This window comes from Megascapheus bottae, chromosome 1 (assembly GCF_031878675.1).
Source record: "Megascapheus bottae isolate mThoBot1 chromosome 1, mThoBot2.hap1, whole genome shotgun sequence".
Lineage (NCBI taxonomy): Eukaryota > Metazoa > Chordata > Mammalia > Rodentia > Geomyidae > Megascapheus > Megascapheus bottae.
The window spans coordinates 63,883,045-63,899,784 of record NC_143509.1 but is presented as its reverse complement, the minus strand read 5'-3'; the positions used below and the strand labels follow the sequence as shown (position 1 = coordinate 63,899,784).

Below are 16,740 nucleotides of genomic sequence, written 5' to 3'. Positions count from 1 at the left end.
TAATCATTGTCAGAATAATAATACTTCCAAATTGCTAGATTGACTGTAAACAATTAAAAACATACCCTTTAAACTAAGAAACTAACTATTCCTGATATCATTATTTGCATTTAATGCTATATAGTGCTTTAGTAGTGCAATATGACAGGAAAAAGCAAGTGAACGTTTCAGAATTTAAATTTAAGAAAAGTAATATCAATACTGACTTATCATATACATGGCCATATAGAAAACATAAGAGAATTTACGAGTTTAATTGTTAAGAACTAATAAGGGAAGTAGCAAGGTTTCAAAATATACAGCAACAATAAGCAATAAACAGTAAAATGGAAAATTGATTCTCTACATAACTGTACACAAATCTAAGTAATATAGGGAGAAATTTAATAAAATAGCCTCAAGACTTTTATGGAGAAAGAAAATAAAATTTAAAAAAATCCTAAAGGATGGGCTGGGAGTTTGGTCTAGTGGTAGTTTGCTTTTGCCTAGCATGTGCAAATACCCAGGTTTGATTTCTTGGCACCATATACATAGAAAAAGTGGGAAGTGGGGCTGTGGCTCAAGTGGTAGAGCTCTAGCCCAAGGACAGTGCTCAAGTCCTGAATTCAAGCACCAGGACTGGCAAAAAAAAAAAAAAAACCAACAAAAAAAACCCCCAAAATCAAAACAAAACATAAAGGAAATTCTGAAGAAGTACAGGGATATAGTTGATGGACAACTATATAAAATTGTCTATGCTTGTCAACATTATTCTCTAAATTTAATGTAATTACAAATAAAATGCAGTGTGGCTGTTAGCAAAATTGACCAACTAGCCCTTAAATCTATATTAAATAGCAAACTTCAAAAAGAGCCAAGAAAAATTTTAAAAAACCATAAAAGCATAGAGACTTACCTTAACAATAGGTAGCACATTATCACATTATGATAATTCAGATACTATCATATAAGTACAGAGATTTTTAAAAAGCACATTGAAACAAGAAAGAGCATCAAACAAATGTGATGTAGGTAAATGATGACATTGTACATTAGTCATTAAGTATGACTAATTTGTTAAGTGGTGCTGGAATAATTTGATTATCCATACGGAAGAAAAAATAAAATATGATGCATGTAAGGTATTACAAAAATTAATTCCAAGAAAACTACTAAATATGAAAGGCAAAACTTTGAACTGTAAGAAGGGAGTTGAGTGTGCTGAAGCAAGCCTATAATAGGAGGTAAAGGCAGGCAGATGAAAAGTTCAAGACCAAACTGATTTATGCAGGGAGATCCCATCTTAAAAACAACAAAATAAAAAATACAATTTTAGAAGAAAACAGTACGTTTTCTTTAAAACTTAGGCATATGGGAGAATGTCTTAAATGACAGAAACACAAGCAATAAAAAATATTGCTAAGCTTAAGTATGTTAAAATTAGAAGTGTTTTAAAAGATAACTTCTACTAAAAACTCAATTAAATGTAATTGTAATCCCTGTGCCCAAAGGAAAAAAATCCAGAACATTACAGTATCAATACCACCAAAAAATGAAGCAAAGCAAAGCAAAACAATACAAACACTTTCCATACTATCAATAGTCACACAACTGAATAGAAACAAAAATGGACGAAGAAATACCAATAGGCAATGAACAGGAAGAAATCCCAGTGGATTATATGGGGAAAAAACCACGCAAATGAGATAAAAACTCATATTAATGAAAGGATCTCTAGGATATGGAAACAAGAGGTTTATCTTGTGTTACTGCTGTTCTTAATGTACTATGTTATTTCTCTTTACTTTTTTTGCCCTTTGGTTAATCTCATGTTGTTACTGTATCTGACTTGTTGCCTGGTATATTGTATATACATTTACTTGTTTATTTGAAATAAGAAAGGGAAGGAGGGAAACAGGATGATTGGGAGGGAGTTGGAGGAGGGAAATGGGGACAAAAACATGACAAGGGGTATCAATGTGTAGGAAGTAATGCACCTAGGGGCCAGGAGTTTGGCCTAGAGGTAGAGTGCTTGCCTAGCATGCACAAAGACCTGGGTTTGATCCCTTGGGACCAGATACATAGAAAAAGTGGGAAGTGGTGCTGTGACTCTAGCCTTGAGAAAGTCCAATGACAGTGCTCAGGCCCTGAGCTCTAAGCCCAGGAATGGCGTTGATAAAAAAAAAAAAGTAATGCATCTACTACCTGATGAATGTAACTGTAACTTCTCTATACATTCTTCCAACAATAAAAAAAATAAATAAAAATAAAACTTAAAAAGCATAAAAGTCAGAATAGTTATGCTTATTTCTCTGAGGAGTCTTATCAACTGTAAAATGTTATGAGGCATCATGAAGCAAGGACAACATTTTCAACTCATTTCTTAAGTACATGTAAAGTTCCAGGCTTTCTTAAATGAATGATTAAAGGTATGCACCATTGATACGCAGACAGAAGTTGCAATGTACAAAAATCACCCACTTCGGTCCTTTAACAGGTGATAAGGAGGCATGCCTTGAGAAAGACTTTACGGATTCAAATCAACAGACATCAGTAATGATCATTGGGTACCAACATTACTATTTGCTCATGAGTTTCACCTCTGGCTTCAGAAAATGAGACACTGTACCTTTCAATGGTGCATTTCAAGTTCACCGTACAGAGAACGAGGTGTTACTCCAGCCAATTCTCTTTCTCTCACACGACGAGGAGAAGTGCCAGCCACTGCTACTATCATTACCAGTCATGGTACAGATGATTGAAAAATGCAAAAGAGAGAAATAAAACAAAAAGAAAACTTTCAAAAATAAGTTTTACATAAATGAAAAAGCATTTACAATTACCATAGCTACAAGAAGATATATTTTTAAGCTTTCCTCTTCCATTAAACAAAAAAATAAAAAAAATGATGTTCTGACATAAGCAGTATTTTATTCACACTTAAACTGCATGGGCCAACTCAAACATAGATTCAAATAGGAATAAAAGCATTTCTGTTGATCTGAGAGATTATTTTCATCTCTAGGAATGTTAGTACGTAACCTGTTCACATGAATACTTAGGAAAGGAAGAGATCCATTTGAAAATACGTTTTCAGATATAAAATGGGAAGGGAATAGAAACTTTCTTGGAAATCTTCCAAGAAGAAAATATAAACGGAAATAAAAGTTCCTTATCCTACTCAGACAAAATACAGCTCAGGAAGAAATGTACATTTTTTTCAGTTAGCACAGTCAATATGAACTCCAAGTTTCTTCAACAGCAAATACCTTATTAGATGTAAGGAAACCAATGGGAAATTAGGAAATCAAGATCATCTTTGTTTAAAAGAAAGCAGTGAACTGAATCTCAGACCTTGGTTTTAGGTCTTGCCTTGCCATAATTCTGTCATATACTTTGTTTTATCTTATTAAACATCTTCGGGTCTAAGCGTCCATACCTTCCAAGTGACAGTGAGATATAAAGTCACCCTTTCTCACCCTAAAATTCTGTGACTCCAGTGAAATTACTCTGTTATAAAGATTTTTTCTTGCTTTCTTCTACTCTCTTAAAAAATATAAAATCATATAAGTCAATATAAAAATGTATACAACTGGATGTGTCAACACATGCCTGTAATTCCAGCAACAAGGTAGCTGAACTGTGTAAGGCCCGACTGGGCTACCCAAATAAGCAAACAAAAATAACATGAACACACACATACCCTACTCTGAATAAAGATAATTTTTCTCTCTTATTTTTGTTATTATTGATTTCCCCAATGTCTATTTAAAAAGAGGCTTCACATAAAAAAGATTATTTCCTCCCCCAATCAAAAATAGTATATCATTTCTTCACCATTTAAGTTCTATTAAGAAAAAATACACACGGGACCGGGAGTTTGGCCTAGTGGTTAAAGTGCTTGCGTAGCATGCATGAAGACCTGGGTTCGATTCCTCGGTACCACATACATAGAAAAAAAAAAGCCGGAAGTGGTGCTGAGGCTCAAGTGGTAGAGCTCTAGCCTTGAGAAAGTCCAAGGACAGTGCTCAGGCCCTGGGCTCAAGCCCAGGACTGGCAAAAAAAAAAAAAAATACACAAAATCATTATAGAAATCCTATTAGAAAGTTTCGAATGAAAGAAAAAGTAAAGCACCATTTAAAATTCAAGTTGTTTCTTCACGTATTTTCTTTAGCAGAAACTTTGAATTCATGTCTCAAGCTATGCTCACTTCCTTTTCCAGGAACAAGGCCCTCTTCTCAAACCTGTCCCATCTGTTCCCAGAGGTGGTACTTCCACAAAGTGGAGCTATAGATTACAAAAGAGATATTTGGGATGGAATTAAAACATCTCATCTGGAAGATAGCACTGTGGTCAATATGCCAGATCTTAAAAAAACTGTTAAGGGCTTACCAGTACTTTGGCAAGAAATTTGGGTCTCATGGCTAGACAATGATCATTTTTACACAAGACTTTTTTCAAAATAAAAGCATCTAGAGCACCAGTCTGAAAAAGAAAAGCTTTCCATGTTAATGTTTAAACCAGACCAGACACCATCCGTGTATCCTTAACTGATCAGAAGGGTCTAAAAGGAATAGGAGGTATCTGACACCTTAGTGAAAAAGACACTCACAACTTTATAAAAAGACCCAAGTCTTGGGGTGAGTGCTCCATTGTTCCTAGCTGTGATATCCTATGGCACCCACAAAGCAGAAAACCTGGGTGGGGTGGAGTAGGCAAGGGTCCTATTACAAGCTCCAGCCAGGCTCTGTCTGCTCTGGAGGCTGGACCTACTGGACTGCATATGCTGGGTCTTGGAGGGGAGGAGGGCTCCTCAACTAGACCAGAGCCAGAAGTTGCGAAGTGTTTGAGCACTCCCTGCTGGCAGCTGAGGTTGGAGGTGATGTCTTATGGGAGGCTACCTAAGCTTTCTGTGAGTAGAGCTTTCAGGAGACAAGAGCAGACTCTGATTAGGTATACATAGCTTTAGGTATTATGCTGAATGAGAAGGGGGTAGGAGTGGCTACCAAAAGAAGGAACTTCAAGAACTGGCAAAAACTCTGTTTAGCTGTAGTTAGCAATGTTCATTTAAGGTTCTCTTATAGGCATGAGTATACAGGGGGGTGGGGAGAAGAGCAGATGCAGGAGACAATGAATTTCAACATAATTCCTCCAGAAAGAGGAATCCTGGGATGGTTGAATATATTCACAGCATTAATGCTTGACTGGGAAATCCAGTCCATAGTTCTGATGGAATAGCCTAGAATGCCCACTATACCATTTCACTCAAGCCCTAGTTAGATGATCTTTATTAAGCTGCACTAGCCTGGGGGAAAAATTTTGATATCTCCCTTGTGCTTTGCCCTGTTAGGGTTCTTCCTTTATACTTAAACGAAGGTCAAATGGCAGCCTGCTAAAAGCAGGAATGACTCGCTTGTCATCAACTTGTTAAGTGCAACAGTCAAGCACTGCTCTGACATGCACAGTATCAGCAAACTTCAGCAGATAAAGGGTCTAGAACAGGAAGATGCTGCAGATGCTTTTGCTTGGTAGGAGACTTAGCAGAGCCAAAACGTCAGCAGGGCCTGTTTGTTCCATACTTTCCATCAGGCTCTGTGAAAGAAATGTTAGATTACTGCAATGACAAGTTTGTGACAAGCAAGTCATTTGTGCAACTGGTGCACTCCTGTTTTTATCTGTTTACCATTCAGACTTGTGAATGCCATTTCAAGCACTCACAGGATTTCTGGCTTCCATTAAGGGGAAATGGTTCCTCCATGTTTAGAATTTTCTGCCTCAAAGAGAATTACTAAGCAATTATTTATCCCTGTGGTCACAGTGTCACACAAAAGCACTCTGAGTTGTTTTGTTGGACTCTGAATCATGAAATGGAGTCCCAAGGACTGGATAGCTTGGAGCATCAGAAATTTCTCATCTAGTTTATTGGAATGACTACAAAGCAAGCCTGGGAGAGTCAATAAAATTGTGGCCAGCTTGAAATACCTTACTCTTTTGCTCTGGGATCATATATCAAGGCCATATGCTTCCAGGCACATAAACTCACTTGTAGCAAGTAGATCCTCCACAGCTAAGGCCTGGCTCTGTTGCAGACACAGACCATGGGATCTAACATATGATAGTTTTGGTGACAAGGGCAGCTCCAGCTGTTGAGGAGAGAATTTATACTGCCTTCTCCCTATTACTATAAGGAAGGCCAACATGAAACTAGAAAAAAACTTTAACCATGTGAGAGAAAGCAATACTATAAAATAACCCTTGGGGTCATCTTTTCTAGCCTGACATTTTCATAGTAAATGAAGAACCTGGAATCCAGAATTTCACACTCTTCATCTGAGTGTACTTATGTCTTTTGCAAAGTTAATCTGAACTTCTATAAGGATGGGATAAAATTGTAAGAGGCTCTGTTTTCTGTTCCTTGGAGACATGCAATATCAAGGTCAGTATATGAAAAGCAAAGAGTGCCTCCAGAAATTATGAAAAGAATAGCCCTCTCTGTCATGTATTATTTTTTATGATTTTTATCATTAAATTTGTCGAACATTTAACATTTGCTTATATTAAATTTATAAGTAACTTTAAGGCTATTATGTAAATAATACAACAACTTGTGGTCAATCATGGGGCTTGAACTCATGGCCTGGACACTGACCCTGACTGAGCTCTTTTGCTCAAGGATAGGGCTCTACCACTTTGAGCCACAGTCCCATCTTTGAGGGGTTAATTGGAGATAAGAGTGTCACAGGGACTTTTCTGTCTGAGCTGGCTCTGAACAGAAATCGTCAGATCTCAGCCTCCTAAGCAGCTAGGATTACAGGCTTAAGCCACTGGTGCCAGCTATTCTGAGGTGTTAAAGCAGGAACATAGATATACCATATGGGAATGAAGGTCAGTACTAGAATAAAGGGAGTCTGGTCAAGGGCCAGACAGAATGTAATGATGTAAACTAAGATATAAACTCAAAATGAATAGCTACAGAATATTACAGAAAATAGTAATAGTCCCTGCTGAATAAAAATTTCTTGTTGCTAATCTTTTGTAAGATGCTATACACATTACAATTTCTATGTATAATTTAAACTTTTCCCAAATTGTTGGTATATGCATTCTCAATTCTTTCAATTCTAGGAACTAAACTATAGCAGTGTAAATATATTACCATAAATATGTGGGGTGCAGCGATCTCAAATTGGTTCTCTCACACCAAAGCTCAAGGATGGCTAACGCTGAAAAGCTAACGTCTTCTCGATGACTTCAGAAGACTTTATTTTTTCTGGTTTATTGTAAAGATTTTTCACTTGTAAAGGCAGAGATTTTAAAGTGGTGTTTAAAATGAGTGAGCAGATTGTGTTCCCGGCTGAATAGGCCTCCTCCTTAGGCCTCTGAGAAAACTGATTCTGCCCTTCCATTCCACAGACTTGCTTGCTTGAGTGCTCTGGGAAGTGGTAGAAGTGATTCTCACCCAACACACATCTCTGTGCGGTGAAGGCTCAGTGTTGGGCAGTATCACTCTGACCATGCCAACTCCTGCTTCCCTCTATATGTACACAGCTTCAGTTTCCTCTAGTTTATTTTCTCTCCAGAGAACCTCATTCTATCACCCATCAGTTGTTATCTGTAGGTGAGGGCCAGCTGTGGATATCTTTCTTCCCCTGACAAAGATTGCTGAAATAGTTAAGTTTCAAACTTTACACAAAATATATCTGCTGTTCAGCTCTCTGCTTTGCATTTTTTTAATGATAATCTTGCCTCCAGTCCCAGTTTGTACATAATTCAGAGCTACACACACTAAATTGGTGGGCAAGACTTTGGACTACTCCATCTTCAAATGAACATGCACCAAGAAGGACCTTTGTGTGAGACATGTCACCTGTTTACACTTCCTCCTAGCAGCTGTTTTCCTGTATGGGTGGTAAATAATATGTTTTGTGAGAAAAGCATTCAATATTTTGGTATTTGTGTTCAGAATAGCTCACAAGAAGTTTGAGCTCAGACCACTTGGTTTTATTCTTCATATTTCTATACTTTTAACCTCTTGGAGTCTGTCAAACTTGGAATTCTTTAAAGCTATTAAAAGACTTCCTGCATGGAGAATCATGATCAAGGCGCAAAGACTGCTAAAGAATATTGCATTCCCCGGGGTTGTGAAGTCCTGATCTAGTGTGGTTTGCTCATAGTGAGCACACAGCTTCTGCTCATTACAGGGGCATGGACTGCTCACTCACAGGCAGTTCCGGCCCAATTGAGAACAAATATCTCTATTTGTCAAGGTGTTCTTATTTATACTGAATTTGAACCTGTTTACTAGATCTGAATCTAGCGTCCTAAAATTCCCCTACTGCTTCTAGCACTTTCTCACCTCATCTTTCAGTCTAGAGGGTTTCAAGGAATCAATACTTAATGCTTCATTTAATAACAACCCTTCTGCATATCATATACCAGAAACTGGATGTAGATTACCTTGTCACCCACTTCTCATCCAATTTGAGTTGAATCCCCCCAATCTAAGGCTCTCACAAGCCTGAGGGAAATGAATGGTTGTCAGTTTACCTTTGTTTCATTTCCATTATATGAAGGTAATACATGTGGCAAAGCACAAAACCTTGCTTTTTTTGTCCTAGATTGTGGGAAATCTTCCTTGACAACATCAGACAGATTTGATTGATATGGCTATTTATAAGGTGAACAAATAACTTATTGTCCAAATGGGGACATTTTGAAAATTGAAAAGGCTTTATGAAAATTATACCAAGACTATAGGCTTAACCCAGAATGATCCCAGGAATATTTACATAGCACCTTGCATAAAGCCTTTATTCCATAATCTGTCTCTGTGGAAGGCAACTATTCATTTCCATCTATTTCTCCCACCAATCTATGATGATTCTTTGTTGATACATGTACAATTGCCTGTGTTTATTCAGTTCCTAGAAAAGTAAGCCAGGTGGCATGGGCAAACACCTGTAATCCTAGCTACTCAAGAGGCTGAGATATGAGTATTGCAGTTCAAAACAAATCTGTGCAGGAAAGTCTATCAGAGTGTTATCTCCAATTAGTAATCAAAAAGCTGGAAGTACAGCTGAAGCTCAAATGGTAGACAGACTAGCATTAAATACAAAAACTAAGGGATAGTACATAGGCCCTGAATTCAAGCCCCAATAATGGAATTAAAAAATGTACATATATAAATATCTCAATTGAGGATTTCTTTTTCCATAACTGTGTTCTGTGGGCCTCTGTCCTTATGATGAATGGTATCACCATGTATTGGCTTTATATTATTGCACATGAATCAAAATGACTTCACTTCATGCCACAGGAATGGAACTGTTTGCATATAAAGGTAATTGATATTGTCTTTGCATGTGTTTGACATTAAAAAAGAACCAATAGGATACATTTTTCTCTAAAAGTCTATTGTACTTTTAAGAAGTAAAAACACTAAACAATATATTCTAATACTTTTTTGCAACTAAAGATTTTTAGAAGCTGAAAATTCATAAAATTTCATATTTGTAGTACATCAATTATTATGGGAAATGATGGTAGAGGTATAATTCTTTTCCTCTCCATTAAAATGTTGGTGGCACTCATATTGCTTTACCCTGGTCAAATTCCCTTAAAAGTACGGCTGGCTTTTGTACAAAGCTTTTTATATCTAAGTAATACTGGCTTTAAAGAAATCAAGAGAGGAAAACCAGACAAATAAACAAACAGACAAATTGAAAACAGTAAACTACTTAAGTAGTGTCTTTCCATCTTTCAGACACATTTAGACCACTCCTGAAAGATATGAGCCTATCCTTTTTTTATGTTAAATAATTTCATAGATGATAAATACCTTTTTAAAGTTTGGAAGCCTATCAAGATCCTAACTCATTATCAAACCTAAATTCTTTTGTTATGCTGTAACGATTTATACAGTTTTGTTAACATGAAATCTTGGTGAAGATGAGAGAAAATTCCATTTCTTTTTTTCTTATAATTTCCTCAAAAAACAAGTAGCCGCTTATTATTTTAACCCTCTTTTGACTTTTCTCTAAGGAACTTTTCCTTAAAATGTTAAATTTAAATTTAACAACTCTCTCTCTTCTCTCTTCTCTCTTCTCTCTCTTCTCTCTCTCTCTCTCTCTCTCTCTCTCTCTCTCTCTCTCTCTCTCTCTCTCTCTTTCTAATTTGCTCATATCCAATCTTAGGTGAATTCAGAACAAGCATGATTAAGTTTCTATGCTTAGAGGAAATAGGAGAAATGCCTTTTTTTCTGCATGAATCCTTTATATTCTATTATAGTGGTTAAATTTCAATTTTACATTACTCACTGTTAACTTTCTATTCCCCTACCTCTTAGATGTTATCTTTTCTTTAGGATGAGTCACTACTTTCAATTCATCATGGGCATCTATCAAGCCATAATGGACAACAACTTGCAAGGAGTTCCTAAAGAAGCAGTTTCATGCCTGCTCTCATAGTTTTAAAATGACAATTGTATACAAAAGAAACAAACTGGAAAAACATGCTCAGGTATATGGGTTATTTTAGCAGATATTAGTACATACAACCCAGTAGAGTTAAAATTCTATATATAAGTGACAAATGAATTGGTGCTTTTGAGGTTTACTTTCCCTCTTAATTTAACCACATTTTTCCTCTATTTTACTTAGTATTCAATTCAAGTGGTTGGTTATACACACATTTATGTGTTGCAGATTATGTATAAAGCACTGTGCTTGGAAAACATTCAGTCCCTCCACCCCCCTTCACATCAGCCATTTAGAAACTCTGGTGTCCTGTTGTTAATGTGATTTTCCATCACTGTCCCCCATCTCTCCTTCAAATATAATCTTAAATTAAAACTGATTTGTTTTCAATTTTGAAATACCACTACCAATAACTATAATACACTGGGCTTATCAATACTGGAAAAGATGTGTCAAGATAATGAAGATAAACCAGAATTCAGGACTGATTCCAGTGGAATTCAATCAATCAATCCATTTAATGGTAATTCCTTCCCCTCTAGTTCATTTTTTGTGTTTAACAACAAATTAGTAAATTAGAAAACTTTTGTATTTTGTCATGTGAGGCAAAATTCAACTGAAGCTCTGTTACATATATAGAGATAGATCAAGGTACTAGCTTTGTCTGAGTCTAGCAGAGTCTCAGTGGATTAAGAAATTAGACAACATATTAGTATGGCATTAGAATTTGATATGATCCAAATTTTGGAAAATCAGTTTTGCCAGAGCTTTCCAATGTTATTTTATAGAATAGGAATTAGCAATTAATATCAGCTTGTAAGATAGAATAATAAAACACTATATTCAGATATGTTTTTTTTTCCCCAAACAGTGACTTCCTTTGGCAGTGAAGAGATAAAGAAGGGAGTGTGAGAGCATCATTTTCCTCAAACCAGTAAACTCAAGTGGAGCACCATAACCACCTTCCCAACTAATGAGCCCCAGAGCATCAAGTATACTATACTACTTATTTTTAAATTGCCTTGGCTACAAACATAACAACGTGATTAGTAACTTACCAATTATTCTAATCTTTTTATATTTTATCTATGATTATACAACTCTATAAAGCTTAAAATATATAAAATATGATGCATATTTATCAGTTTTACCATTCTTATATACTCTATTCCTAATGTATAATTCCAACAGTTTCATATAGATCACTAAATATTTCCTTATTTCTAGTCACAGGGCCATTGACTGGTGGTCATATCAGGAGAAACTGAGAAAATACAGTATTAAGAAAGTAAATACTAAAGAAAAGAAGACATTAATTGTAGAAGAGTATACAACTATTAATTAAGTTCATTTGTTCTAAGAAGACAAAGCAAATAGCCACTATTCTGATATATACACATGGAAAATTTACTACCAGGTTTATTTAAAAAGTAAACCTTTTGAGGTGAGTCTAAAAAAAATTTTAGGAAAAACATCTTTATTAGGGGGCCTTTTGAATTGACAATTGGTGGGTTGGCAAGTAGACTTTTCAGTAAGGCAGAGGTAGTAATCATTTATTCAAACACTAAAACACAAAAGAAAGTTTATTAACGCACAAAATAAGAGGGACAGAGTTCTGAATAAACATGTCCCTAGTGATTAAAAATCTACAACCATGATATGTAGTCCATTTATATCCAGTAACATTGGGTAAAAGGATTGTGGGTATTTCATGGATCACAAAAATGAGAGAGAAGTTTCAACAAAGCTCATCTCTGTTATAGATTTTAATTCCATAGATAAAAACTAATTTGTGTTATGTAGACCTTCTAAATGATCACTTTCAGGTCTTTTTTGTTGGTTATTGGAATATCTTCAGGGACCATGTGGCAAATAAGTACCCTAAAATATTAGGGACCAGAACTAAAACTGAGGAAGGTCTAGGTGAATTCAAGTTAAGAGTCATTGCAAGTGTAATGTCAATTTTCTGGTTTTATCAAGTGCTATAAGAATTCAAGGTTATTTTTTTGTATATCCAGAAACCCAGGTTATTTGGTGTAAGCATGGCCTACAATTTATCTTAAGCTGGATATAGATCCCTAGGATAAGACTAATATCTGGAGAGCTCTCATCTTCCTCATTCTTTTCTTTGAAGGTCAGCTTCCCGTCACAAGATATGGTCAATATATAGATAGATTGAGAACACATAGTGCTTCATAAATTAGGATGTTATTATAAATTGGTCTTCCTCACAGATCTCACATAGCCAATATTCTATTATTTAGGCAGTGCATGAGAAAGAGGCAATAATGCCATAAATATTCAACTTATAAACAAGCCATTTATTGACCCAATGGGGAGAACAACTGAGAAAGATTAGGGAATATAAGAGCCATCTTATTTGTCTTTCATAGTCTTTTTCATGTAGGTAAATTTCTACATACTAGGGTGAAGCAAAAGCAAAGGCGACCTTCTTCTGCTAGAAATACCTTCAATATATGCATACCTTTCTATCATAAAATAGCAGCAATTTTAACCCAAATACTATAGTCCAAACAAATTTTAAAAGGCAAATGAATACCAAAATCACCTAGAAAATATTTTAGAAACTATACTGCCAATATAATCATTACTTTATATACTATAAACCTCATCAAAGCCAGGTTTTAAAATAAGTCATTTACTTCAGTTTTTATTAAAAAAATAGCACATACAGATTCTTATCATTATAGCTAGTGGGAAAATGACAAAGTGGAAAAGAGAACAGTGTAAAGACACGTGTAGGATGCTTTTACACTCTCTACCAAGTGTCCCCAGTTGTGAAATGGTCTGATATGCTAATATTTCCTCATCTGGAGTTGTTATTGAGCTCCTAAGAGCAGGATGGCTGGCAGGCTCTGCATTTAAGTGAGATTATCAAGGCCCCCAAATATTGACAGAGTGCCAGATTCAAAGAAACTATTGATGTACACAGCGGCCAGAGCTCCAGACACCTCTCAGCCAAAGCCTTTAAATGTCACCGATAAATGAATTTTCATGAAACAGAGAGAGAGAGAGAGAGAGAGAGAGAGAGAGAGAGAGAGAGAGAGAGAGAGAGAGAGAGAGAGAGAGAGAGAGAGACAGACAGACAGACAGACAGACAGACAGAGACAGAGAGAGATACAGACAGACAGACAAAGACAGAGAGACAGGCAGAGACAGAGACAGAGACAGACAGACAAACAGGAAGATCAAGAAGAGAGAAAACACAAAGTGAAGGGAGAGAGAGAAGAAAATCATTTGTATAATACAGACATGAAAGCATGTGGCATATCACCTTGAAAGATCAGTCAGCATAGAATTCCAGAAAGAATGACATCGCCCCATTTGTAAGGAAATGGAAAGACTTAGAAAAAAAATCATATTAAGTAAAGTAAGCCAGACTCAAAGGAACATAGGCTCAATGGTTTCCCTCATTTGTCATAATCAGTAGAAACCTTGGGCTCTCATAGCAGAGATTTACAAGAGAACGAAACCTAGATACATAAGGCCATGTAGAATGAAGCTAAATGAAGGACCTTCAGGATATAGAAACAAAAGCCATATAATGAGTGATTGCTATCCTTAATGTACTCTGTTATCTCTCATCTCTTTTGCTGTCCCTTGGTTATCTCATATTGTTACAGTATTTTACCTTGTTATCTGATATACTGTATATAAGCTTATTTGGTTATTTGAAATCGGATAGGGAAGGGGGGAAAACAAGATGACAGGCAGGGATGGGGGGATGGAAATGGGGACTAAGACATGAGAAAGGGTATCAATGTTTGTGAAGTAATGCACCTTCTATCTGGTGAATATAATGTAACCACTCTATTAATTACAATAAAAATATATGGAAGAAAAACAAAAGATCAGTCAGAACTTTCCACATAGTCCCTGCCTACTGAATGCATTGTCTTATTTAAGAACTCAAAGATCTCTAATCATTTCATTGTGTGGCATTTAAACAGTTAAAGGAGATACATGTTATTAGAATAGCATCAATAATCTATTTATGATTCAAATATAATTCAAGTGTAAATAGTGCTTAATTCAACAAATTCAAACTAATGGAAGAGAACTACAGGCATTAGCTATGAGAAAAAAATTCCAAGCAATTTCCTTTGTGTATTAAAATCTAAAGCCAAGATTTTCCTTTGTGTATTAAAATCTAAAGCCAAGATATCACGAGAGGCAAGTATGGTGGTACAAATGTATAATTTCAACAGCTTAAGAGGGAGAGATTGGGAGAACTATGGTTTAAGGCAAAAATGTACTGAGATTTCATCTCAAACAACCTAGCAAGACATCTGTAATCTCAGCTACCAATGCACAAGTTACCCATTGGAGATTCACGGTCTGAGGCCAGTCCCTCAGATTATCTGAAAAACCTGCAAAAAACAAAAACCCTGAAATCAAAAAGGCAGGAGATGTGGGTCATGCACTTGCCTAGAAAGCTCTCAACCCTGAGTTTGAATCACAGTGTTACACACGCACACACACACACACGTTAGAGTGTCATGAAATCCATTTTTCACCAATGCACATATGTAATTTCTCATCCTTTGTTTCTGAAATTTGACTGAAAGTGATTTTACATTTATCAGAAGACACTGAGGGAAGCCTTCCTCCTTGTCGTGTGTGTGTGTGTGTGTGTGTGTGTGTGTGTGTGTGTGTGTGTGTGCTTTTAACAGAAATTATCTGCTTAGGAAATCCATGAGGTATTTTAGTTATAGTATGAATTATAAATTATATTAGTTTTAGCCATGGTTGTAACTAGCACACCAAGTACTTTTTAGAAACTATGTGTAAATAAATCCATTTTAAATGTTAATGAAAAAGTTGTTGTTGGTTTTTTTTTTTTGAAAGTCTTCCATCTGCTGAGGGCACCTTATTTTGACCTTGATGCACTGTGTCATTCCAAACAGCCACACTTCCAAGGTTAGAATATGGCTTGTGCATTTTTTTGTATCATAGCTGTACAATCCCATCATTTTATAAAGCACAAGCATGTCAATTCCCACAAACAAAATCTTCCTCTCATTTAAAGGCATATGGGTAATATTTTGAAAAAAAATATGCAGCAAAATGATTTCAGCAAAGTTCTATTGTCCCTTCCCTATTTTTAAAACTAGAACTAAATTAAGCCTTGTTATAAAATATTTTTCTGTATGTCACTGTTGCTGCACCATGGGTACTTAGATACTCAAAAAATAAAGTTTCATAGGTGAAATACTTAGTAGAGGTTTTGGTTTTGCATCAACTCTTAAGTGCTTTCTTAGTACCTGTCTTTTTTATGTTAGTAGATAAAATGAAAGGATTTAGATTTCTTGCCATATGAAAAGTAATTATTTTCCTTCTTTTTTTAAAAGGCTTTTTTGAAGATGAAATCAGTTTTAACTCAAATGGAAATTGCAATAAAAACTCAGACACTGTAATCAGTGACTTCATTAAAACTCTTAAGCACTATACCAACTTCCATGTAAGGCCACAAAGAGATATTATACATTTGCCTATGGCTATTCTGACATTTTATAATGTCAAATTTTTATACTATCAAAAAGGTTCAAGGTAATCTTCTCTAACTGATTATAATATATATATTTATTCATATGTCTACACATAAGACAATAATTTTTCTCCTGTGGCAATGTAATTAACAGAGAGATTTGGGATTTTGTTAGACCAAGAGCCTAAGACGGTTGTTTATTTATGAATAATTATTATCCATAATAGTTTTTAGTACAAAAAATGTAGAGCTGGCTAAAAAAGAATAAGGTAGACTTTATGTGTTATCACATTCTAAAACATAAGGCATTATATGTGCTATACTGTGTTATAAAAAAGGAGATATGTGAATATATACTGGTATATGTATATATACCACACGTACATACTTTTTCCAGGACAATATGCATGAAATTTGATATATTTTGAAATATTTAAGAATTTTGCCATCTGAAATACCTTATTTTACTTTCAATATATTTAAGAATTTTACCACCTTGTGGCTATTATTGAAAAGAAGATAAAAATGATAATTTTATGGTTTACTATTACTATGGGTTGTATGTTTTACCTACATTATTACATTTAATTCTTTAATTGCTTCTAATTTTTATATTTTTATACTGGTAGAAGTGTAAGTATTTCCACTCCCATCATTATTGTTCTCATTTTGTAGCTGAGAAAGCATAGCCTTGAAATCCTGAAAATCTTACTCAAGTGCATTAAGAAGCAAATGAAGATGCAAATCTATATTAGGCTGGTTCCTAAGCTTTCTTGT

The 16,740-nt window shown here is 35.4% G+C and overlaps 1 protein-coding gene across 5 annotated transcripts in view; it reads right to left on the bottom strand.

The window, feature by feature from the left end:
- Positions 1–16,740, bottom strand: part of Zbtb20 (zinc finger and BTB domain containing 20) — a 703,280-nt gene that overhangs the window by 232,202 nt on the left and 454,338 nt on the right. For all 5 annotated transcript variants that reach the window (XM_090346050.1, XM_090346059.1, XM_090346067.1 and 2 more), the window contains one exon: positions 2,609–2,706. The gene's annotated coding sequence lies outside the window, so the exon portion shown is untranslated. The remainder of the gene's footprint in view (positions 1–2,608; positions 2,707–16,740) is intronic.